The sequence below is a fragment of the Lissotriton helveticus genome, chromosome 12 (assembly GCF_964261635.1).
Source record: "Lissotriton helveticus chromosome 12, aLisHel1.1, whole genome shotgun sequence".
NCBI lineage: Eukaryota > Metazoa > Chordata > Amphibia > Caudata > Salamandridae > Lissotriton > Lissotriton helveticus.
In genome coordinates this window covers 668,080,850-668,107,091 of record NC_136073.1, presented here as the reverse complement: position 1 = coordinate 668,107,091, position 26,242 = coordinate 668,080,850, and the positions used below count along the sequence as shown (strand labels likewise).

At 49.8% G+C, this 26,242-nt stretch overlaps 1 long non-coding RNA gene across 1 annotated transcript in view; it reads left to right on the top strand.

Moving 5' to 3' along the window:
- The window catches only part of LOC144799185 (uncharacterized), a 366,493-nt gene extending 342,021 nt beyond the window's left edge, over positions 1 to 24,472 (top strand). Inside the window, exons 7-8 of the long non-coding RNA XR_013603771.1 lie at positions 15,952 to 16,068; positions 24,399 to 24,472. This is a non-coding gene — a long non-coding RNA (uncharacterized LOC144799185). The remainder of the gene's footprint in view (positions 1 to 15,951; positions 16,069 to 24,398) is intronic.
- The last annotated feature ends 1,770 nt before the right edge of the window (positions 24,473 to 26,242 follow it).

The window sequence follows — 26,242 nt, the reverse complement described above, 5'->3', positions numbered from 1 at the left end:
GGTCTATACGACGTCACATCGGAGGCCTCCTTGCCAGGCTTTAGCAGCGGCACCACCAGAGCCTCCCTCATCGACTGGGGCAGATGACCAAGCGTCATTGCTTCAGAATACACCGCTAACATCTTGGGCGCCAGGACATCGATATATTTCGCATAAAATTCAATCGGTAGGCCGTCCACCCCCGGCGTTTTATTCCTAGCCATCTGTTTAATGGCCGCCCGGATCTCTGACAGCGTAATAGGGCCACCCAATTCCTTCGCGATCCCGTTAGTCAGTACCGGGAGACAAACTGTCTCTAGGTATTCTCCTATCTCAGAGGCTTCCACCTCAAGCCGACTCCCATAGAGATTCGTATAATACGACTGGAAGCGCAGCAAAACCGCAGTCTACGAGTAAACCACCTCCCCTGTCCCCGTTTTAATGTTCATGATCGGGGAGCCTCTAGGTTCCGGGTTAGCGATTTTAGCAAGTAGCGTACCCACTTTATCCCCCTCTGCATGTATCTTGGTGGCGTACAACTTGTAGTCAAAACATCGCAATCGCTCTGTTTCTGTTGCAACCAATTCTTTCGCCTCTAGTAGTCGGTCCTGTAACTCTGGTCGCTCCGGTCTACGCTGTTCTAGATCCCTCAACACACCTTCCGCCTTCTCCAGATCAGCCAAAACCGTCGCCCTTTCATTCGGAAACCTGCCCATACATACGCCCCTCACCACCACCTTCATTGCATCCCATTCAACCGATCTCGTGGTAGCAGAACCCTCATTCTCACCAAAGTAGTGCTCGATACCCTGGAGGACCGCGTCACTAAACACCGGGTCCTCCAATGCATCAGGCCGCAGCCTCCATGATGGGACCGCTGATTTCGTTCGCTGCCACTGCACCGTCATCAGTAAAGGGTTATGATCCGAAATGGTTCTAGTCAGGTATTCAGTGTGGGCTATCATGGCAGCCAGGATGGAGTCTATCCTAACGTGTAATGCATGCAGTGCTGAGAAGAAGGAATAATCCCTAAAATCAGGATGCTGCTCCCTCCACACATCTATAAGGCCCCACCTCTCCTGCCAGTCTGTCCTATGAGCGGCTAACCTGCGTACTGGAGAGTCAGCTAATGGAGGATGCGACCTATCTAGTGTAACATCAGTGATTGAATTGAAGTCCCCTCCAAGGATGATGGGGCCCGCCAGAAAGTGCGCCAGCGAGCCCGATAGGCTATCAAAAAACTGGGCCTGGTCAGAGTTGGGAGCGTACACACTACACAACACCACATCGCGACCATATAACCTCCCTTCCACCGCCACAAACCGACCCTCAGGGTCAACCAACTGGTTCGTGACCTGGAATGGGACCCCCGCCCTCACCCATATCAGCACCCCTCTGGCAAACGCCGAATACGCAGTACCAAACACCTGGCCATGCCACCTCCTCTGCAGTGCGGCGCATTCCTGCTTGGTCAGGTGAGTCTCCTGCAACAGTGCAATCTGGACGCCTCGCCTCACCAGATGGGCGTGCACCTTGTATCGTCTAGACATAGTTCGAAGTCCGCGAACATTCCATGTAAGGCATTTCAACTTAGGTAATGTCCCCATTGCCGCCATCTCCCAACCAACTTCGCATCATCAATCTGCTACCCACATCATTGCAGTGTAACCCCCCACACAAAACACCCCAAAAAACTCCCCCAACCCCACTCCCCAGAACAGGACCTAATAACGCTGCATCAGCCCCCATCCAAACCTGTAACACAACACACAGTCCCCTACTCTGTAGTAGTCACCACAGAAGGCCTTAAGGGCAACGAGAGGGTGATTCAGAGCCGACCCGGAGCAGGCGAGGCCCACGCCCCGAGCCCAAGACCCCATTCAGCATTTCAACACAGTACCTGCCAATCCTCAGCCCTCACCCATATCAGCACCCCTCTGGCAAACGCCGAATACGCAGTACCAAACACCTGGCCATGCCACCTCCTCTGCAGTGCGGCGCATTCCTGCTTGGTCAGGTGAGTCTCCTGCAACAGTGCAATCTGGACGCCTCGCCTCACCAGATGGGCGTGCACCTTGTATCGTCTAGACATAGTTCGAAGTCCGCGAACATTCCATGTAAGGCATTTCAACTTAGGTAATGTCCCCATTGCCGCCATCTCCCAACCAACTTCGCATCATCAATCTGCTACCCACATCATTGCAGTGTAACCCCCCACACAAAACACCCCAAAAAACTCCCCCAACCCCACTCCCCAGAACAGGACCTAATAACGCTGCATCAGCCCCCATCCAAACCTGTAACACAACACACAGTCCCCTACTCTGTAGTAGTCACCACAGAAGGCCTTAAGGGCAACGAGAGGGTGATTCAGAGCCGACCCGGAGCAGGCGAGGCCCACGCCCCGAGCCCAAGACCCCATTCAGCATTTCAACACAGTACCTGCCAATCCTCAGAGCACCAGGGCAGCCCGCTCCACCAGGAGTAGAGGACACGGGTCTCACTGTTAGTGTCATTCATTAAATAGTCCATCCGCCGTCTGTGGGGTGACCGCCGGCCCCCCGGAGCTATCAGCGTCCGAAACGTCCCCTTTAGACTTTCCATTGTCTTCTCTAGAGTCCGAATCCAGCGATATTCTCTCTTGTTGTGAGCCCGTGATGATCGCTGTCGCGGCAAGTGCTCCCTTCCTGTCCGCCGCCATCTGGTCTTCCTGTAGCGCTCTCTTGAGTTTATTCTTTTTGCGGATGCGCTGTGATTTCCGCACCTTGACCAGTTTTTGCCTCTCCTTTCCTCCTTTACCTTTACGGTCCGTACCAGCACGATACAACTCAAGCCACGACCATACTTCGTCAGGGGTCTGAAAGAATTGGGTCGTTCCGTCTAGGATCACTCGTAGCTTTGCCGGAAAGAGCAAGGAATATTGTATGCCCTCATCTCTCAGTTCTTTCTTCACGGTCAGGTAAGAGGCCCTGCTTTTTTGGACATCCTGCGTGTAATCGGGGAAAACTGTGACCGGACTGTTGTCCACTTGGAAGGGGCCCACAGAGCGTACTCTTTGTATCAGCAGGTCACGATCCTTGAAGTGCAATAGTCGGACCACCATTGGTCTGGGTGGGCGGCCTTGCATGGGTGGACGGGCCGGGACCCTGTGTGCCCGTTCCAGTGAGAAGAAGGGGGAGAGTCCCTCCGGGGCCACGACCGTTCTAAACCAGTTCTCCATGTACGCTACTGCGTCATCCCCCTCCACTTTTTCCGGCAGGCCTACCACCCTCACGTTATTCCTCCTATTGCGGCTTTCGGAGTCCTCTGCTCGCTTCTCAAGCGTCGCCAAGCGACTGAGGATGTCAGATAATTTATGTTCTGCAGTCACCACTGCCGGTTTTAGCTCCTGAAGCAGTAGTTCACTTTCCTTCACTCTATCCGAGAGTTTAGCATGATCCGCCCTCAAGAGGCCCAGCCCCGTGGTCACCTGCGCTATATCGTGATGCAGGGACTCCTTGGTCGCGGTTATCGCCTCCAGTATACCATCCAGTCGCGCATTCAGCCGCCGTTCCTGCGCCGAACTTTCCGGGTCGTCATGGGCCCCACCATCTTTGTCCGGCACTTTCGCCAGTTCCCGTCCCTGTTGCAGCTTCAGCTCGCCACCACAGGCGGCCATCTTGTTCTCCGCGGGGATTGTTTCAAGGCCGTCTCGGGGGACATTCTGGCTCCAACGTCCATCCGACAAGTGGAGGAGGCCCCCCGAACCCCCTGATCACACAGTAGCTCAGCGTCCCTCTCAGACAGTGAATGCCACCACCCAGAGTCAATTCTTCTGCAGCTCTCGGGCCCCTATTTGCTATCAAAAATGGTCGCCTACTGTCCGGTACCCTTCAATTCGGGAGGCTGCGACCACCCCCGACAACATTGCAGTACACTCTGCGCGGTCCCAGGGCTCCGCTCCACACTGCCTACCGTTGCTTCCAGCGCTGGCGCGCCTCAACCTCAAGCTAGAGACGAGCAGAGTTCCAACCAGGGGCGTGAAGAGGCCAAGAGCGTGCACCAGGGCAATGAGGCCAGCGCCGCGCGGAGCCGGACACGCGGTCAGTGCTGGGGCGTCGTCCCGTAGTGGGCCGTCCTGTCGATCTCCAGTTCTCCGCCCCACCGTCCCCACCGCAACCGTGCGGTGTCCGTGAGCTGCTGCCAGGCGTCGCGTCCGTGTGCTGCCGCCAGGCGTTGGGCACCTGTCTCCGTGGCCTCTCCCCGGAGCCCGTCCGGGTTCACTCGCCTTGCTGCTCAGCGTACGCCTCCCAGGAGTCCCCGCACGGGGCGAGCAATCCGTTTCAAGGACAGGCGCGGAGTTCGCCACCCCTCCTTCCTGCGCCGTCACCGTCGTGCACGTCTGTATCGGGCGTCCGCCGTGCAGCTTTGCCAGGCACTGGGCAGCAGCTAGGCACACCACAACTGCAGGCGTCCGGGGTTCCGGCCAGATAGCGATACCTTCAGCACAGGGCCGCCATGATAGACGCTGGGGGAGGGACGCCTCGGTCCCGGGTCTCCGGTGTGGTGGAGACCGCTCCACGCTGCTGCCACGATCAGCGAGCCTCAGACGGCAGGGGCCACATTCCGCTCGCTCCTCCTCACGGCGGTCGCTGCTGTGCCCCAACTGCGGCGCTCTACTCCTCGGAGTTCAGCTCTCCCAGGCCGAGGCCGCCGCCATCTTGACTCCAGGGCGCAGCTCCCCTAAGGTCCGAAATCGGGTCCGAACACTGCATTCGGTCTCCCGCAGGCCCGTGATGACGGTCTCCTGCCCCCCTGGCGCTCTGTGCAGGGCATCCGTGCTGCAAGCAGCCCGGACGCGTCGTTTTCAGGATGTTCTATGGGATCGGGCACGGAGCTTCAGGCTCACGCCGCCATCCCGATCGGCGTCCAAGCCACGCCCATTAAAAGACGTTCATAGCATCTCAATGTCCTCAGTACCTTATAGTGGGGTCTTCTGCGTAAATATAATTTCTGTCACCATGGTAGTAATATGGCTGACAGTATTGAGCTCCTGATAATTAATCAGTGACTTTGGCTGTCTCCAAGGCTGACAAAGCCTGCTTTAGACACTTGTGTAATAAATATGTCATCAGAGGAAATACTGCCTTTGAGGCTGAAATGAGCTGTCTTTAGTTGAGCGAATGACTTACTTTCTCCTAGAGGAAAGCTTATTTACCCCGGTTCTCTGCACTCTCCATGTGGGACTCTAATACTCGAGATGGATGTTTTTTATGATAGACATTCTTTTAAGTCCATCACAACTTCAAAGGGAGCCCAATGCTTTCAGTGGCTCTCAGTGCTTTACCATTACAAGGCCTACTTGCTATGCAGTCATAATTACAGATCCCTATTGCATATTTGCTGATTCCTAATCCTCCTGAGTGTCATCTTCACTCAGAGCAATCGGTCAATGGAGCCCTGACATCAAAAAGCTACAGAAGGATGTCATCTGACATGAGGTCCAATCAATTGTCTAGCAAGCAATAGGATACCTTTATCTTCTCCAGTATTAGGGTGTCTCTCATAGATTCACATGCTTGAATATTCCCCGTCGTCGAAGTGGGAGCCCCACGGTAAATAAAATAGCAATAAACCAATGATATATGTATATAAACACATAATTACATACATTCCAAAACCATAAATACTTATAAGTACTAAGGTTAGCATTAGCACATAGGAATAAATAGAAGAGAAGAAAACTTGTATAGCATATCCATGTCATTATGTTAGTCCAAACTACAGCCAATCAGGCGCAAGCACCCCTCTAGAACCTTCTCCTCAGAGGCTCAGGCCCTCAGATTTTCTACAGCACGTCGTGTGAAGGGAGTCTCCCTTTCAAGATTTCTACAGTTTTTTTTCTGGGATGTATTCAAGTAAGACGTCTTTGTTTAGACCATGTGCTTCTTGTGGGAAATTGCGGCTCTTCTTAGAGGACCCTCACATTAAGTGTATTTGCTGCCTCTATCCAGAGCATGAAGTAGGAAAATGTAAAATGTGCAGGACTTTCTCCACCAAGACCCTTAAGGACAGGGAAGGGCGTCTCCTCCTGTGGTTGCAGAGGTTGAAGGATAAGGATTCACCTCTTTCTGGCGCAGAAAGCCTTGCGTCAGGTGTCTCTAGAGCCACATCTAAACGTAGCAGTGTGCAGGATTTGCCATCTCCTTTCCTGAAAAAGAAAAAACTTCCAACTTCAGAGGGCTCCTGCTGTGTCTCCACCACCTCCTGCTACACCTACGCCCCCGAGATCTGACTCTCGGGCGTCCACGGCTCCTTCCATGCATGTTTCTACTAAAAAACGTGCAAAATCTTTGACGGGAGCGTCGACGGTCGTTCCGATGACGAAATCTGCCATGTCCAGTTCTCTGACGATGACGGTCACGACGACTTCTGTCAGTGGGTCATCAACAGCTGCAGTGTCGACGTCGTCAGTGTCGACGATGGTGTGTGTGAGCTACAAATCTGTCTCGTCGACGATCCCAATCTCATCGTCGACGTCTAAGAAGGCTATCTTGTTGACATCGAAATCTTCGTCAGCGCTTACTGTGAAGAGAGCCTCTTCGTCGGCGGGTGCTCCGTCTGCGACTGCTCTGTCAACGGTTGTTTCGGCGGCGGCAGCTCCCTCGACGGCGGCTCCGTCGACGGCGGCTCCGTCGACGGTGGCTCCGTCGACGGCTGTGGTCTTGTTGCCGACGGCTTTGTTGACGGCTGCTTCGTCGACGGCTGGGGTCTTGCCGTCGACGGCTTCGTCGGCGATGGTTGTCCCGTCGTTGATGACAATGTCGTCGACGTCTACCTTCGCATCATTGCCTCTGGTGCCTTTTTCTTCATCCGGATTTGGGGTTTCTGCTGTTGACCCTCTGCACCAACGCCAACAGGTGCCTTTGGATCAGCTTCCACTTCCACGTCATACTCTTTTTGCCGTGGGTTTGGAGCAGGACTCTGGTTCTGATGAGGAGGAAGATGATAGGTTCCGGCAGCTCGAATCCCTTCGGAGCTAGTCATTAAATGTCAAGACTATGAGGATGATCAGGTTGATCCTTATTTTCATGAGGAGGAACCTTCTGTTCAGGTTCCCACCGCTCAAATACTACTCTCCCTCATTTCTAATCTCCAATACATGCTTGAAGATTATAATAGATGATTTCCACCGTCTCACCAGGGGTCTCCTCCACCTATGGTGCCTGCAGCTACTGCAGCTCCTCCCCCTGCTCCACTGCCTGAGTCAGTTGCGCCCTCTACATCTCAAACAACCTCTATTCAGGTCCATGCTACAGTTTATGAGGATGATGACCCTCGCCCAGATCGGGAAGACGGCGAAGTCAATGATGATGATGGGAACATGGCGGACTGGGATGACTATCAGATCCAGACACCGTCTCCGCCACCTTTGGGTTCGGGGGATTCCCCTCCCGTGGATATAGCTGTTTTTCACCAACTTATGGAACGAGCGGCGCAGCGTTTTAAACTTCCTATGGTTCTGAAGGATGAGGACTGTTTTCTTTATGATTTCAAGAGTCAACCTTTTAAACAGGTCAGGACAGTGCCCATAATTGACTTCATTTGGAACGAGGGTGTCAAGCTGATGCAGATGCCAAATTCCATTCCGGCACTTCTTCCTCGTTTGGAGAAGAAATATAGGGCACCCCAGGGTTCTCCAGCTTGCTTGGTAACGCAGCCTAAACCTGATTCCGTGATCACCCAGGCCAGTCAGCGCCGTTCCAGGAACCAGTCTTCTCCAATAACCGCTCCTCCTGACCGCGAGGGATGTTGTCTTGATGCCATCAGCAAAAAAATGTTCCACTATGGCTTCTACCACCGTGAGGGCTGCGAATTCTCTGGCCATTCTGGGGCGCTACGACCGCCAGATGTGGTCAGATATGTCTTCTTTTATCGACCTCATCCCTGAGCCCTCCAGAGCAGAGGCTCTCTAGATTCTTCAGGAGGGAGAGAGAGAGAGTCATCAGAGATTATCGACTTCTCTGTGGTTATTGTGTGCACTGGTTTTCGTCAGCTGGCGGGGGCAGCTGTTTTACGTCGTCAGGGCTGGCTTCGTTCCTACTCTTTTTGCCAGGAGGTTCAGGCGAAAATCCACGACATTCCCTATGACGGCGAATCGCTTTTTGGCCAGCATGTGGACGACGCACTTCAAACAATAAAAAAGGACACCGAAACGGCTCGTGCATTAGGCACTTTGCAGTTTTGCAAACAGCCTTGTCGTGGTGCGTGTGGACGCGGCACCTTCTCTTCTTTTCGCGGCGGATCCAACCAGTACCGCTCCTACGGCCAAGAAAATCAACGATATTCCTCCCAGTCACAGCAGTCCTATCGGCAGCAGTCAACAGAGATAAGTCTTCCTACAGAGGCTCCACTTCTAAGAAGCAATGACTTGCCTTCCCCGCTCAAAGTTGGAGGTCGAATCTCCCTTTTCTATTCAAATTGGTCTTCAATCACCTCGGACCGTTGGTGTCACAACCGTATGCTCCTCAGGATGAGGACGATGCTCAAGTGGGTCCACCTCCTGACCTCTCACACTCTGACAATATATATATACAGAGTATAAAGGTGATCAAGCGAGGGGAAAAAAAGGGATAGGGTAGGTACAGCAGTGGAAAGGTGACAACCTGTAACAAAAAGCATAAGATTAGTACAGTTCATATACTCTGACTACTCTCGCTAGTTTAGAGCAATACCTTCTAGGTTTTCCCCTGAGACGTCTTCCTGTACTCCTAGTAAGATACTTCTCTTACATTGAAGGAAAAACACAATGCACCTAAAACACAAATACCAGTCATAAGTAACCACCCTATATCCAACTAGGAATGCAAACATCATTATTCATACACGCATTCATACTCACATGTAAACACCCTTGTATCCCACAAAAAATAGGGGAAAAAAAGAAATAAACGTAGTCCATAGAACAAGGAAATAGAGAGCAGTAATTAGCTAAAAATAACGACTTGGTATGAACTCCCAGCCAGGTGAAAAACAGTCTCGGACTCCAAGAGACCGAAGTCGGGGAAACAATCCTTGGAACCGCGAAAGGACAGAGCAGCCGCTTTGTAACCGGCAACAGATCCAGAATCACGTACAGCGCTCCGATGCGCTGTGCGTGATTATAAGCAGTGACATCACGTCCCAGAAGGCCTTCTGGGGATTGTAGTCTTTGTGGATGAAATGCGGACGCGATACCCGGCGCATAAGGCAGGCGCCCAGGTATCAAACCCTGACAGTTGGGAGCTGGACATTGTATCAAGACGCCATGCTTTGGAGTTCGTCAAGTTCCCTCCAACCCCATCACCAACTGGTCCACCTCCGGCTCAGCTCAGGGAGCTCTGTCGACAAATTCGACTCATGATTCAGAAACGTGCCATCGAAGTGGTTCCCAAGTCTCAGAAGGGGATGGGATTCTATTCCCGGTTTTTCTTCGTCCTCAAAAGGTCTGGCGAATGGCGTCCGATCCTCGACTTAAGAGCTCTCAACAAGAACCTGAAGTGCCAATCCGTCCACATGCTCACACTCGCGGAAGTTCTCCGCTTTCTCTCGAAGGACGATTTCATGACCACCATCGATCTCCAGGACGCTTATTTCCACGTGCCGATACTTCCGAGACACCGGAAGTACTTGCGCTTCCGGATAGGGTCTAGAGACTTTTACTTCAAGGTTCTTCCATTTGGCCTTCGCTCCGCCCCTCGCGTCTTCACGATAGTTCTGGCCCTGGTGGTGGCATATCTACGTTTGAAGGAAGTTCACATTTTTCCCTACCTGGACGACTGTCTCATCAAGGCGCAATCTCATCATCAGACGTTTCTGGACACTCAGTTCTGTCAGACTCTATTCCACTCCCTCGGTCTCTCCATCAACACCGAGAAGTCTCGGGTCGATTTAGCTCCACGCAGGACCTTTCTAGGGGCCACTTTGAATACTTCACTGGAAAAGGCATTTGTGTCTCCCGAACAAAAGCTGCGGATTCTACGCCTAGTGGCTCTCATCCGTTCACAAGGGTCCATTTCAGTTTGTGTATTGAAGTCTTTTCTTGGGATGGCGTCCTCCTGCATCTCCCTGATCCCATATTGCAGGCTCAAGAGTCGCCCAATTCAGGAGGAACTGGACAAACAGTGGCGTCAGGTCACCGGTTCTTCCAACGATCTGGTCCTAGTGACCACTGGGATGAAATCCGCTCTCCAATGGTAGGCTGAACCATCAAACATCGCTGCCGGCACTTCTTTCCTAACCATCGCTCCGGAGCTCGTCCTTACCACTGATGCCTCCCTGGAAGGTTGGGGCACACATCTTCAGGAACTATCCATTAAGGGCAAGTGGATCCTGTCTCAACGTTCCTGGCACATCAACAGACTGGAACTAATGACCATCTTCCTGGATCTCAAGTCTTTCCATCTTCTCCTCCAGGGAGAATCAGTGCTCATTCAAACCGACAATACTACCAGTATGCACTATGTAAACAAGCAGGGCGGCACCAAGTCCACGCTCCTTTCTCAGCTGGCACAGAGCATCTGGGACTGGGCACTCCGCTGCCAAATCACTCTGACAGCGGTTCACCTACCAGGCATCTCCAACATCCTAGCGGACTCCCTCAGCAGGTCCGCGTAGTCGACCTACAAGTGGGAGTTGCATCAGCCGACTCTGGACTTCATCTTTCGGCTGTGGGGTCGCCCGGACTGTGATCTTTTTTCGAGCCCTGTGAACCGGAAATGCCAGTCTTATGCAAGTTGGCTTCCCCATCAAGGGTCGTGCGGGAATGCCCTTTTTTTTTTTTTTTTTTTTTTTTAAAGACCTTTATTGACAAAAAACCGCACTTACAACACAGCAATGAGCCCGAGGGCTAGCAAGTATAATACATTGCAACAGAAAAGGTGCTAAGGACACGTAACAGGAATAATGAGGTCTAATTTTAAAGATTTTTCCCGTACGATAGACAAGAGCAGAATATCAAGGACAACGATTTGGACCTGGCGTCATAGAAACAGGATTGACAAATAGGAGCCGTAATAAAATGCCAGAGTCGCTGCCCACCACACATGTGAAACGTCTAAACCCAGAAAAAGGAAAAAGGAAAAAGAATAGAGGGCCCATAGAACCTAAAAGAAAAAACGGAAAACCCCCCCAATCCACCCCCCACCCTGCACCCCTGCAGCTGGCTACGGCCCAACCCCCCCTAGCAGTGTGCCTGTCGCCCAGTAAAAGGAGTCCCGAAAGATAGAGAGTAAGAAAAGAATCCTAATCTATAACTCTCAAAAATAAAGAAAGGAGGGGAGGAGCCCACCGCCCGTCCCCCGGCCCCACCGTCCCGCAAGTACATCAACAACACAGAATAAAAGCCTGGTGATCTTAAGCAGTATAATCAGGATAAATTAGAAATGCAGAGTCGACACATAGCGCAGACAATGGCAGCGACACACCACCCACCTGCCCAGGTCAGCAACAGGAGATCCCCAGACCGTAAAAATAAATGTTCACCCCTGGCCAGTTCTCTCTCCGCCACCACTGCTAACCACGGAAACCCCGAGAATCCAAGGGGATGCGTACGATAGTCCAAACGGGGAACATCGACTAGAGCACTCAACCACGTCCCGTACATACAGGGCCAATGAAAATAAGCTGGGACAGGAGTACGCCACACCCGTGGCACCGAGCGTAATCGAACCAAGGATGAAAGTCTCAGTGTCAGGCCCCTTCTGGAGCGATCTCCGGGTAGAGGGAGATACAGTGCTGGGATAGAACACTCGCCGTGATTGCAGTTCGTACTTTCCACTTCGGCCAGGGCAATAATCAGCAGTAGCAAAAGGCACCTCGGGGTCTGGGGTCGTAGGGCAGGCACCGCTACGCGACGCCGCCATCTTGTCATGGTCAGACGTAGAACAAAGAGCCCCGCTACAGTCTGACGAGGCGGCCATCTTAGAGCATCCACGATCACTTATTAGAACGTCCACCTTGTTGATCAGGGTTTTTGCAGAGTGTAACACTTCGGAGTGAAGGGAGACAATAGCAGCCAATAAGGCTCCATAGCCCCGAGCAGTTCCATGTGTCCTCCCGGTCAAGTCGTCTCGCACCACACATCCACCATCACTCCATAATACAGTCTCTCCGAAGCTGCCCTCCATTGTGCACTTCGTGATCGCCACTGGAAACACCTCGAGTAGTGCAAAGCCGCTATTTTGGCGAAAGGCGTACAGCTCGAGGAAAGGCGTTAAGCAGGTCCGAAAAGAGGCCGTAAACAGCGCCCCAAAAGCAAGCCGCTCCGCCCGACATTGAGGGGGTAGAAGGATCGGGAGCCTCCCGCCGCCAGCAGGGTAGTGGTCAAGCACTTGTCCGTAGTCGCGATATGGACATCTGCACTCATGCAATCTCTGCGGATAGTCTGCCAGGCACAACCAGCGCAGTACCTGTAGTCCAAAGGAGCGCACGTTCCAAATGCGGCCGCTTCTGTTGGGAATGTTCCGACCGGGTCAAAGCCGCTTCTGACGCCCGGTGTTGATCACATGGCAGCCGGTCCCAGCGTCCACTCGAGACCCCGGACTCGGGTCCGTCGCGGGCCGCACACTTCAGTCGGACATTGCACCCACTCGCAAAGAGTCGCAAGCCTCAGGATTGCACCGCAGGACGCCTGGGCACATCGGCTTCCACGGCGTGCCTTCTAAAAACAGGATCACCGGCAGGATAGGCACAAAGAAGGAGACGGTCTCCGGAGCCGAGGGACTACACGTCCGATCAGGTCGCCATCTTGGCTCCTCCCCGGGAATGCCCTTTTGATGGATTGGTGCAATCTATTCGCCTACGCTTTTCCGCCGATTCCGCTGGTTCCTCGAGTGTTGTGGAAGATGCGGAGACAGCCATGCCACATTCTCCTGATCGCTCCCAGATGGCCTTGACATGCGTGGTTCTCTGAACTGCTGCTTCTCTCACAGTGGGAACCCATCCTCCTTCGCCCTCGAGCGGATCTCCTCACAATGGACAACGGTCAGGTCTGTCATCCGGACCCCTCCTCTCTCAAATTATCGGCCTGGAACCTGAACACCTTGTATTTGCCCACTTGAACATTTCGCCAGCATGTAGACAGGTTCTGGCCAATGCAAGAGCTCCGTCAACAGTAAAGACTTACAAGCTAAAGTGCAAAAGGTTCTGTCACTGGTGTGCATCTGCCAACATCCATCCTGTGCACTCCTCTCCTGCTCAGCTTCTGCCGTTCTTTCTCCAGTTGGCTCAATCAGGATATTCCCACTCCACTTTGAAAGTCTACCTAGCGGCAATATCTCATTTCCGGCAGGATGGTTCTTCCTCTCTCTACTCTTCCAGAGTAATTCGGCAGTTCTTCAAGGGGCTGTTCAGGATGTTCCTGCCCATCCTGCGTCCTCCTCCTACCTGGCGTCTCAATGTTGTTTTGGCGCAATTGATGAAGGTGCCTTTTGAGCCAATCCACAAAGCGGATTTAAAATTTTTGACCTGGAAGGTGGCTCTTCTTCTAGCTTTGACCTCCTCACGTCGCGTGAGTGATATCCACGCCTTTACCATTCAGCCTCCTTTCCTTCAATTCAAATCGGACTGTGTTGTACTTCGCACCAACCCGGCATTCATGCCTAGGGTGCCAAGTGATTTTCACCTCAATAAACCAGTGTTCCTAAAGACTTTCTTTGCTAATCCCCAATCTCCAGCGGAGCATCGTTTGCATTCTTTGGACGTTAAACGATGCCTTAAATTCTACGTCGACAGGACAGCCCCCTTTCGTAGGTCTGATCAACAGTTTGTTGCTTATGGACGCATGCGTAAGGGGCGTGCTGTTACCAAGCCAACTATTTCACGTTGGATTTCTTCCGCTATTTCCTTCTGTCATCAGAAGACTGGCAAGCCTCTTCAATCTTCAGTGAGAGCTCATTCCACTAGGGTGATGTCATCCTCTTCTGCCCTGTTTGCTGGTGTGCCGATTCATCAATTATGTCGAGCAGCCACGTGGTCCAGCAGGCATACTTTCACGTAGCACTACTGCCTTGAGACGATCAACGAAGCGGATACAGCAGTTGGCCAAGCAGTGCTTCATAATCTTTTTAAATATGGTGAGCCTCTTACTTTCCCTCCGCCTGTACAGTCTTTTTTACTATTATTGGTCTGGCAGTTTGTCATCTCATTGCATTTTCATGCTTATGCGCTGCTACTTTGTCTTGCGGCCAGCTATTACTGCTTACTATTCTATTCAAGCATGTGAATCTATGAAAGACACCCCAATACTGGAGAAGAACAATTGTTACTTACCTGTAAACTGTGGTTCTCCTGTATTGGTGTCTTTCATAGATTCACATGCGACCCACCCACCTCCCCTCAGAGGCTCGCTTCTCCTCCTAGACTCTTTTGTCACTCTTGTGCTACGAAAATCTGAGGGCCTAAGCCTCTGAGGAGAAGGTTCTAGAGGGGTGCTTGCGCCTGATTGGCTGTAGTTTCAACTAACATAATGACATGGCTATGCTATAAAGTGTTTTTCTTCTCTTCTATGTATTCCTATGTGTTAATGCTATCCTTAGTACTTATAAGTATTAATGGTTTTGGAATGTATGTAATTATGTTTTTATATGTGGAGAAGTGTGGCTCACTGGTTAGAGGAGGCAGACCTGGAAGCAGACGTCAGACAGGGACCAGGGTTCAATTCCCGGCTCGGCGGGGTCTTGAGTCCTAAAAATGTCCATGGACTCGACAATTCTCGCTCCGGTGCCTACTCGATTCACGGGTTCACACTCTGCGACTCTGGGCAATAGCTTGCTTAATCTCCACAACGGCCCCTCGTGGCGGGATGCCTGGCTTTCACCTTGCGGATACCCTACCGGGGTTATCTCACAGGGGAATACCAGGACGGGTTCCCTAAGCAAGCGCTTAGAAACCGCTCGGTGATTTGCGCTATATAAATTCCTGTACATATATACATATATCATTGGTTTATTGTCATTTTATTTACCGTGGGGCTCCCACTTCGACGACGGGGAATATTCAAGCATGTGAATCTATGAAAGACACCAATACTGGAGAACCACCATTTACAGGTAAGTAACAATTGTTCATAGTGTTGAAATGGGTAGCAGAGAAGAGATGCTGTCCATCTGAAGACGAAGATAATGGGTTTTAAAAAAAACAGGCATTATTTGAGATGTATACATTTTTAGAAGGTGTGGTTGAAGATAATATTCTCGACTTCACTATTGAGTAACTGTCGGATGTGCTAAAATGAAGGTGTTAGAATCTGTAATAATAATAATAAATGTGATGTTGGTAAAATATCCTTGGCATTTCTAGTTGAAGTACTGGACAGTGTAGCCTTGAAGGTACAGGCTGCATAATGGTCTTTAATTTTCTCTTAAGTGTCTATTCAGGACTGCAATGAAGACAATTTAAGAGAATATTTTTGATTGCTCCGGGGTCCACGCACATTGGCGGGACTATTCACTAGATTATGACTATACACAGAGATCCCTTACTACAGAACATAATATTCTCGACTTTACTATTGTGTAACTGTCTGATGTGCTAAAATGAAGATGTTAGAATCTGTAATTCATGCTTTTTATTATTAGCTTAAACTATAGACTAGACATTCTTTACTCAATTTATCAGATGTGGTATTTGATATTGGTGTACCATAACCTAAATATTTCCAGTGAGAAGGGTATGCAGCGACATGTCTGGCAATCGTATCTTTTAATCCATGTCCACATATAGGTGCTAGAGTTGAGTAGAGAGTTGTTACAAATAGGACATAGGATTGAGAGATGTACGCTAGGTATAAAACATCTGAGATTTTAATTTATAGTGAGCTGTGGATTTTCTCAATATTACAGAAGCCATTATTATTGTTAACACTGTATAAAAATCAGTTGTTTGCTCTATTGCATTAATATGAAAATATTCAAGTTCTAATAATAGACTAACAGTGGACTTTTCCATCTGCAGAATATACTGATTGACCAGCAGTGGCAGTATTGCAGAAGAGAATGCCCCTGCATTGCTGCGACGAAAAAAAAAAAAAGCAACTTCATCAGCCTTCTGCTTCATTCATCAATTTCTATGGTAAGTCAAGCTCACATTTAATCATTTTGATTGTTATTAAAAGACGTTCATAGAATCTCAATGTCCTCAGTACCTTATAGTGGGGTCTTCTGCGTAAATATAATTTCTGTCACCATGGTAGTAATATGGCTGACAGTATTGAGCTCCTGATAATTAATCAGTGACTTTGGCTGTCTCCAAGGCTGACAAAGCCTGCTTTAGACACTTGTGTAATAAATATGTCATCAGAGGAAATACTGCCTTTGACGCTGAAATGAGCTGTCTTCAGTTGAGCGAATGACTTACTTTCTCCTGGAGGAAAGCTTATTTACCCCGGTTCTCTGCACTCTCCATGTGGGACTCTAATACTCGAGATGGATGTTTTTTTATGATAGACATTCTTTTAAGTCCATCACAACTTCAAAGGGAGCCCACTGCTTTCAGTGGCTCTCAGTGCTTTACCATTACAAGGCCTACTTGCTATGCAGTCATAATTACAGATCCCTATTGCATATTTGCTGATTCCTAATCCTCCTGAGTGTCATCTTCACTCAGAGCAATCGGTCAATGGAGCCCTGACATCAAAAAGCTACAGAAGGATGTCAATATGACATGAGGTCCAATCAATTGTCTAGCAAGCAATAGGATACCTTTATCTTCTCCAGTATTGGGGTGTCTCTCATAGATTCACATGCTTGAATATTTCCCGTCGTCGAAGTGGGAGCCCCACGGTAAATAAAGTAGCAATAAACCAATGATATATGTATGTAAAAACATAATTACATACATTCCAAAACCATAAATACTTATAAGTACTAAGGTTAGCATTAGCACATAGGAATACATAGAAGAGAAGAAAACCTGTATAGCATATCCATGTCATTATGTTAGTCCAAACTACAGCCAATCAGGCGCAAGCACCCCTCTAGAACCTTCTCCTCAGAGGCTCAGGCCCTCAGATTTTCTACAGCACGTCGTGTGAAGGGAGTCTCCCTTTCAAGATTTCTACAGTTTTTTTCTGGGATGTATTCAAGTAAGACGTCTTTGTTTAGACCATGTGCTTCTTGTGGGAAATTGCGGCTCTTCTCAGAGGACCCTCACATTAAGTGTATTTGCTGCCTCTATCCAGAGCATGAAGTAGGAAAATGTAAAATTTGCAGGACTTTCTCCACCAAGACCCTTAAGGACAGGGAAGGGCGTCTCCTCCTGTGGTTGCAGAGGTTAAAGGATAAGGATTCACCTCTTTCTGACGCAGAAAGCCTTGCGTCAGGTGTCTCTAGAGCCACATCTAAACTTAGCAGTGTGCAGGTTTTGCCATCTCCTTTCCTGAAAAAGAAAAAACTTTCAACTTCAGAGGGCTCCTGCTGTGTCTCCACCACCTCCTGCTACACCTACGCCCCCGAGATCTGACTCTCGGGCGTCCACGGCTCCTTCCATGCATGTTTCTACTAAAAAACGTGCAAAATCTTTGACGGGAACGTCGACGGTCGTTCCGACGACGAAATCTGCCATGTCCAGCTCTCTGACGATGACGGTCACGACGACTTCTGTCAGTGGGTCGTCAACAGTTGCAGTGTCGACGTCGTCAGTGTCGACGATGGTGTGTGTGAGCTACAAATCTGTCTCGTCGACGATCCCAATCTCATCGTCGACGTCTAAGAAGGCTATCATGTTGACATCGAAATCTTCGCCCGCGCTTACTGTGAAGAGAGCCTCTTCGTCGGCGGGTGCTCTGTCAGCGACTGCTCTGTCGACGGCTGTTTCGGCAGCGGCGGCTCCCTCGACGGTGGCTCCGTCGATGGCGGCTCCGTCGATGGCGGCTCCGTCGACGGTGGCTCCGTCGACGGCTGTGGTCTTGTTGCCGACGGCTTTGTTGACGGCTGCTTCGTCGACGGCTGGGGTCTTGCCGTCGACGGCTTCGTCGGCGATGGTTGTCCCGTCGTTGATGACAATGTCGTCGACGTCTACCTTCGCATCATTGCCTCTGGTGCCTTTTTCTTCATCCGGATTTGGGGTTTCTGCTGTTGACCCTCTGCACCAACGCCAACAGGTGCCTTTGGATCAGCTTCCACTTCCACGTCATACTCTTTTTACCGTGGGTTTAGAGCAGGACTCTGGTTCTGATGAGGAGGAAGATGATAGGTTCCGGCAGCTGGAAGCCCTTCGGAGCTAGTCATTAAATGTCAAGACTATGAGGATGATCAGGTTGATCCTTATTTTCATGAGGAGGAACCTTTTGTTCAGGTTCCCACCGCTCAAATGCTACTCTCCCTCATTTCTAATCTCCAATACATGCTTGAAGATTATAATAGGTGATTTCCACCGTCTCACCAGGGGTCTCCTCCACCTATGGTGCCTGCAGCTACTGCAGCTACTCCCCCTGCTCCACTGCCTGAGTCAGTTGCGCCCTCTACATCTCAAACAACCTCTATTCAGGTCCATGCTACAGTTTATGAGGATGATGACCCTCTCCCAGATCGGGAAGACTGCGAAGTCAATGATGATGATAGGAACATGGCGGACTGGGACGACTATCAGATCCAGACACCGTCTCCGCCACCTTTGGGTCCGGGGGATTCCCCTCCCGTGGAGATAGCTGTTTTTCACCAACTTATGGAATGAGCGGCGCAGCGTTTTAAACTTCCTATGGTTCTGAAGGATGAGGACTGTTTTCTTTATGATTTCAAGAGTCAACCTTTTAAACAGGTCAGGACAGTGCCCATAATTGACTTCATTTGGAACGAGGGTGTCAAGCTAATGCAGATGCCAAATTCCATTCCGGCACTTCTTCCTCGTTTGGAGAAGAAATATAGGGCACCCCAGGGTTCTCCAGCTTGCTTGGTAGCGCAGCCTAAACCTGATTCCGTGATCACCCAGGCCGGTCAGCGCCGTTCCAGGAACCAGTCTTCTCCAATAACCGCTCCTCCTGACCGCGAGGGACGTCGTCTTGATGCCATCAGCAAAAAATGTTCCACTATGGCTTCTACCACCGTGAGGGCTGCGAATTCTCTGGCCATTCTGGGGCGCTACGACCGCCAGATGTGGTCAGATATGTCTTCTTTTATCGACCTCATCCCTGAGCCCTCCAGAGCAGAGGCTCTCTAGATTCTTCAGGAGGGAGAGAGAGAGAGTCATCAGAGATTATCGACTTCTCTGTGGTTATTGTGTGCACTGGTTTTCGTCAGCTGGCGGGGGCAGCTGTTTTACGTCATCAGGGCTGGCTTCGTTCCTTCTCTTTTTGCCAGGAGGTTCAGGCGAAAATCTACGACATTCCCTATGACGGCGAATCGCTTTTTGGCCAGCATGTGGACGACGCACTTCAAACAATAAAAAAGGACACCGAAACGGCTCATGCATTAGGCACTTTGCAGTTTCGCAAACAGCCTTTTTGGTGGTGCGTTGGACGCGGCACCTTCTCTTTTTTTCACGGCGGATCCAACCAGTACCGCTCCTACGGCCAAGAAAATCAACGATATTCCTCCCAGTCACAGCAGTCCTATCGGCAGCAGTCTTACAGAGGAAAGTCTTCCTACAGAGGCTCCACTTCTAAGAAGCAATGACTTGCCTTCCCCGCTCAAAGTTGGAGGTTGAATCTCCCTTTTCTATTCAAATTGGTCTTCAATCACCTCGGACCGTTGGTGTCACAACTGTATGCTCCTCAGGATCAGGACGATGCTCAAGTGGGTCCACCTCCTGACCTCTCACACTCTGACAATATATATATACAGAGTATAAAGGTGATCAAGCGAGGGGAAAAAAAGGGATAGGGTAGGTACAGCAGTGGAAAGGTGACAACCTGTAACAAAAAGCATAAGATTAGTACAGTTCATATACTCTGACTACTCTCGCTAGTTTAGAGCAATACCTTCTAGGTTTTCCCCTGAGACGTCTTCCTGTACTCCTAGTAAGATACTTCTCTTACATTGAAGGAAAAACACAATCCACCTAAAACACAAATACCAGTCATAAGTAACCACCCTATATCCAACTAGGAATGCAAACATCATAATTCATACACGCATTCATACTCACCTGTAAACACCCTTGTATCCCACAAAAAATAGGGGAAAAAGAGAAATAAACGTAGCCCATAGAACAAGGAAATAGAGAGCAGTAATTAGCTAAAAATAACAACTTGGTATGAACTCCCAGCCAGGTGAGAAACAGTCTCGGACTCCAAGAGACCGAAGTCGGGGAAACAATCCTTGGAACCGCGAAAGGACAGAGCAGCCACTTTGTAACCGGCAACAGATCCAGAATCACGTACAGCGCTCTGATGCGCTGTGCGTGATTATAAGCAGTGACATCATGTCCCAGAAGGCCTTCTGGGGATTGTAGTCTTTGTGGATGAAATGCGGACGCGATACCCGGCGCATAAGGCAGGCGCCCAGGTATCAAACCCTGACAGTTGGGAGCTGGACATTGTATCAAGAGGCCATGCTTTGGAGTTCGTCAAGTTCCCTCCAACCCCATCACCAACTGGTCCACCTCCGGCTTAGCTCAGGGAGCTCTGTCGACAAATTCGACTCATGATTCAGAAACATGCCATCGAAGTGGTTCCCAAGTCTCAGAAGGGGATGGGATTCTATTCCTGTTTTTTCTTCGTCCTCAAAAGGTCTGGCGAATGGCGTTCGATCCTCGACTTAAGAGCTCTCAACAAGAACCTGAAGTGCCAATCCGTCCACATGCTCACACTCGCGGAAGTTCTCCGCTTTCTCTCGAAGGACGATTTCATGACCACCATCGATCTCCAGGACGCTTATTTCCACGTGCCGATACTTCCGAGACACCGGAAGTACTTGCGCTTCCGGGTAGGGTCTAGAGACTTTTACTTCAAGGCTCTTCCTTTCGGCCTTCGCTCCGCCCCTCGCGTCTTCACGATAGTTCTGGCCCTGGTGGTGGCATATCTACGTTTGAAGGAAGTTCACATTTTTCCCTACCTGGACGACTGTCTCATCAAGGCGCAATCTCATCATCAGACGTTTCTGGACACTCAGTTCTGTCAGACTCTATTCCACTCCCTCGGTCTCTCCATCAACACCGAGAAGTCTCGGGTCGATTTAGCTCCACGCAGGACCTTTCTAGGGGCTACTCTGAATACTTCACTGGCAAAGGCATTTGTGTCTCCCGTACAAAAGCTGCGGATTCTACGCCTAGTGGCTCTCATCCGTTCACAAGGGTCCATTTCAGTTTGTGTATTGAAGTCTTTTCTTGGGATGGCTTCCTCCTGCATCTCCCTGATCCCAAATTGCAGGCTCAAGAGTCGCCCAATTCAGGAGGAACTGGACAAACAGTGGCGTCAGGTCACCGGTTCTTCCAACGATCTGGTCCTAGTGACCACTCGGATGAGATCCGCTCTCCAATTGTAGGCTGAACCATCAAACATCGCTGCCGGCACTTCTTTCCTAACCATCGCTCCGGAGCTCGTCCTTACCACGGATGCCTCCCTGGAAGGTTGGGGCACACATCTTCAGGAACTATCCATAAAGGGCAAGTGGACCCTGTCTCAACGTTCCTGGCACATCAACAGACTGGAACTAATGACCATCTCCCTGGAGCTCAAGTCTTTCCATCTTCTCCTCCAGGGAGAATCAGTGCTCATTCAAACCGACAATACTACCAGTATGCACTATGTAAACAAGCAGGGCGGCACCAAGACCCCGCTCCTTTCTCAGCTGGCACAGAGCATCTGGGACTGGGCACTCCGCTGCCAAATCACTCTGACAGCGGTTCACCTACCAGGCATCTCCAACATCCTAGCGGACTCCCTCAGCAGGTCCGCGTAGTCGACCTACAAGTGGGAGTTGCATCAGCCGACTCTGGACTTCATCTTTCGGCTGTGGGGTCGCCCGGACTTGGATCTTTTTTTGAGCCCTGTGAACCGGAAATGGCAGTCTTATGCAAGTTGGCTTCCCCATCAAGGGTCGTGCGGGAATGCCCTTTTGATGGATTGGTGCAATCTATTCGCCTACGCTTTTCCGCCGATTCCTCTGGTTCCTCGAGTGTTGTGGAAGATGCGGAGACAGCCGTGCCACATTCTCCTGATCGCTCCCAGATGGCCTTGACAAGCGTGGTTCTCTGAACTGCTGCTTCTCTCACAGTGGGAACCCATCCTCCTTCGCCCTTGAGCGGATCTCCTCACAATGGATAAGGGTCAGGTCTGTCATCCGGACCCCTCCTCTCTCAAATTATCGGCCTGGAACCTGAACACTCCACTTTGAAAGTCTTCCTAGCGGCAATATCTAATTTCCGGCAGGATGGTTCTTCCTCTCTCTACTCTTCCAGAGTAATTCGGCAGTTCTTCAAGGGGCTGTTCAGGATGTTCCCGCCCATCCTGCGTCCTCCTCCTACCTGGCGTCTCAATGTTGTTTTGGCGCAATTGATGAAGGTGCCTTTTGAGCCAATCCACAAAGCGGATTTTAAATTTTTGACCTGGAAGGTGGCTCTTCTTCTAGCTTTGACCTCCTCACGTCACGTGAGTGATATCCACGCCTTTACCATTCAGCCTCCTTTCCTTCAATTCAAATCGGACTGTGTTGTACTTCGCACCAACCCGGCATTCATGCCTAAGGTGCCAACTGATTTTTACCTCAATGAACCAGTGTTCTTAACCGCATGCGTGAGGGCGGAATTCCGCTCATACGCTGACTTTTGCAAAACCGCATGTTACGTGACGAGCTGGGCTCGTCATCAGCGTAGCAGGAGGCTACCTCATGACGAGCCCAGCTCGTCATCAGCGTGCAAGGGGTTAAAGACTTTCTTTGCTAATCCCCAATCTCCAGCGGAGCAGCGTTTGCATTCTTTGGACGTTAAAAGATGCCTTAAATTCTACTTCGACAGGACAGCCCCCTTTCGTAGGTCTGATCAACTGTTTGTTGCTTATGGACGCATGCGTAAGGGGCGTGCTTTTACCAAGCCAACTATTGCACGTTGGATTTCTTCCGCTATTTCCTTCTATCATCAGAAGACTGGCAAGCCGCTTTAATCTTCAGTGAGAGCTCATTCCACCAGGGCGATGTCATCCTCTACTGCTCTGTTTGCTGGTGTGCCGATTCATCAAATATGTCGAGCAGTCACGTGGTCCAGCAGGCATACTTTCACATAGCACTAGTGCCTTGAGACGATCAACGAAGCGGATACAGCAGTGGGACAAGCAGTGCTTCGTAATCTTTTTAAATAAGGTGAGCCTCTTACCTTCCCTCCGCCTGTACAGTCTTTTTTTACTATTACTGGTCTGGCAGTTTGTCATCTCATTGCATTTTCATGCTTATGCGCTGCTACTTTGTCTTACGGCCAGCTATTACTGATTACTTACCTGTAAACTGTGGTTCTCCAGTATTCGTGTCTTTCATAGATTCACATGCGACACACCCACCTCCCCTCAGAGGCTCGTTTTCCTCCTAGACTCTTTTGTCACTCTTGTGCTACGAAAATCTGAGGTCGTGAGCCTCTGAGGAGAAGGTTCTAGAGGGGTGCTTGCGCCTGATTGGCTGTAGTTTCAACTAACATAATGACATGGCTATGCTATAACGTGTTTTTCTTCTCTTCTATGTATTCCTATGTGTTAATGCTAACCTTAGTACTTATAAGTATTTATGGTTTTGGAATGTATGTAATTATGTTTTTATATACATATATCATTGGTTTATTGCCATTTTATTTACCGTGGGGCTCCCACTTCGACGACGGGGAATATTCAAGCATGTGAATCTTTGAAAGACACCAATACTGGAGAACCACTGTTTACAGGTAAGTAACAATTGTTCATAGTGTTGAAATGGATAGCAGTGTAGAGATGATGCCCAGCTGAAGACGAAGATGGTGGATTTAAAAAAAACAGGCATTATTTGAGATGTATACATTTTTAGAAGGTGTGGTTGAACATAATATTCTGGACTTCACTGTTGAGTGACTGTCGGATGTGCTAAAATGAAGGTGTTAGAATCTGTAATTCATGCTTTTTATTATTCGATTTAACTATAGACTAGACCTTCCTCACTCAACTTATCAGATGAGTTATTTGATATTGGCGTACCATAACCTAAAAGATTTCCAGTGAGAAGGGTATGCAGTGACATGTCTGGCAATCAGATCTTTTAATCCATGTCCACATATAGGTGCTAGAGTTGAGTAGAGAGTGGTTACAAATAGGACACAGGATTGAGAGATGTACGCTAGGTTGAAAACATCTGAGATTTTAATTTATAGTTAGCTGTGGATTTTCTCAATATTACAGAAGCCATTATTATTGTTATTAACACTGTATAAAAATCAGTTGTTTGCTCTATTGCATTAATATGAAAATATTCAAGTTCTAATAATAGACTAACAGTGGACTTTTCCATCTGCAGAATATACTGATTGACCAGCAGTGGCAGTATTGCAGAAGAGAATGCCCCTGCATTGCTGAGACGGAAAAAAAAAAGCAACTTCATCAGCCTTCTGCTTCATTCATCATTTTCTATGGTAAATCAAACTCACATTTAATCATTTTGATTGTTATTAAAAGACGTTCATAGCATCTCAATGCTCTCAGTACCTTATAGTGGGGTCTTCTGCGTAAATATAATTTCTGTCACCATGGTAGTAATATGGCTGACATTATTGAGCTCCTGATAATTAATCAGTGACTTTGGCTGTCTCCAAGGCTGACAAAGCCTGCTTTATACACTTGTGTAATAAATATGTCATCAGAGGAAATACTGCCTTTGAGGTTGCAATGAGCTGTCTTTAGTTGAGCGAATGAATTACTTTCTCCTGGAGGGAAGCTTATTTACCCTGTTTCCCTGCACTCTCCATGTGGGACTCCGATACTGAAGATGGATGTTTTTTTATGATAGACATTCTTGTAACTCCATTGCAACTTCAAAGGGAGCCCAATGGTTTCAGTGGCTCTAAATGCTTTACCATTATAGGGCCCACTTGCTATGCAGTCATAATTACAGATAGTTCCCTAGTGCATGTTTGCTGATGCCTAATCCTCCTGAGTGTCATCTTCACTCAGAGCAATTGGTCAATGGAGACCTGACATAAAAAAGCTACAGATGGATGTCTTCTGACATGAGGGCCAATCAGTTGTCTAGCAAGCAATAGGATACCTTTATCTTCTCCAGTATTGGGGTGTCTTTCATAGATTCACATGCTTGAATATTCCCCGTCGTCGAAGTGGGAGCCCCACGGTAAATAAAATATTAATAAACCAATGATAGAGGAGGAGCTACGCAAGCAACCAAGATGGCCGCATAAGCTCCCGTCTCCATCGACCTCCGTCGCTGGCGGACTCATCCTGAACTTCATCCTGACCTCCCGCCAGACTCCCGTGTGTCTGAATCGTTGCTGAGCCCCGGGGGGCAATCCCGGAGTTTTTCTCGCCTTTATTGACGAAGTTACACCGTCTTTCATTTTTGGGCCTCCTCCAGTGTGTAAGCCGGGGCCTCGAGTACTGACCCAGCCGGGTTTCAGTTGAACAACATCGGCCGCGGGTTCCCGGCAGAGTCCAGTCTCATCGGTGTGGAATATATTCTCCATCCTGGTGGTGGTCTTTGGTCCCTGCGAATACTGGACGAACGGCGACGAGACGTGGTTGCCACGGTGGGTGGGGGACCAGGTCCCGGGACCCTGCTGCAGCCCTCGGGGTCCGCGGGTGGGGCCCCCGCTCTCGGCAGTGGTGTAACGGTTGCCAAGCCTGTGAGTCGCCAGTTGCCTCCGTCCACTCCGCGCCTGTTGGTTCCCCCGGAGTAGCCGGACTCCGGGGTTGAAGATCTGCTTTGTTGTCGTTCACGCGGAGATGGATCGGACGGTGTGTGGACCAACCCTGGGGACTGTAATGGCCGCCATCGGGGCTCTTCACCTGCAAATGAAGGCTGCTCTCCACAATTTGACTGCGCGCCTCGAGACTGTTTGCTTGAGACCGGACTCCAGCCTTGTGTCAGACCTGCAACATACGGTTACCCCCGCGAAGCTTGATCTACCTCGAGAGGAGAACCCCGAATATGTTCTGAAACTGGTGCCAGTTGTACCCGCACGATTACAGCGATACGTTACTGGAGCCCCTGAACACCTAGCAAGATCGGCGAAATCATCGCCCGCACAGGACTCGCTTCTTCCTTCTCTTCTGGAGACCTCCACTAATATTTTTTGGATTGACTTTCGTGTATCCGATAGACTTCGAGACTTAACCTTTTTGACTCTTTCA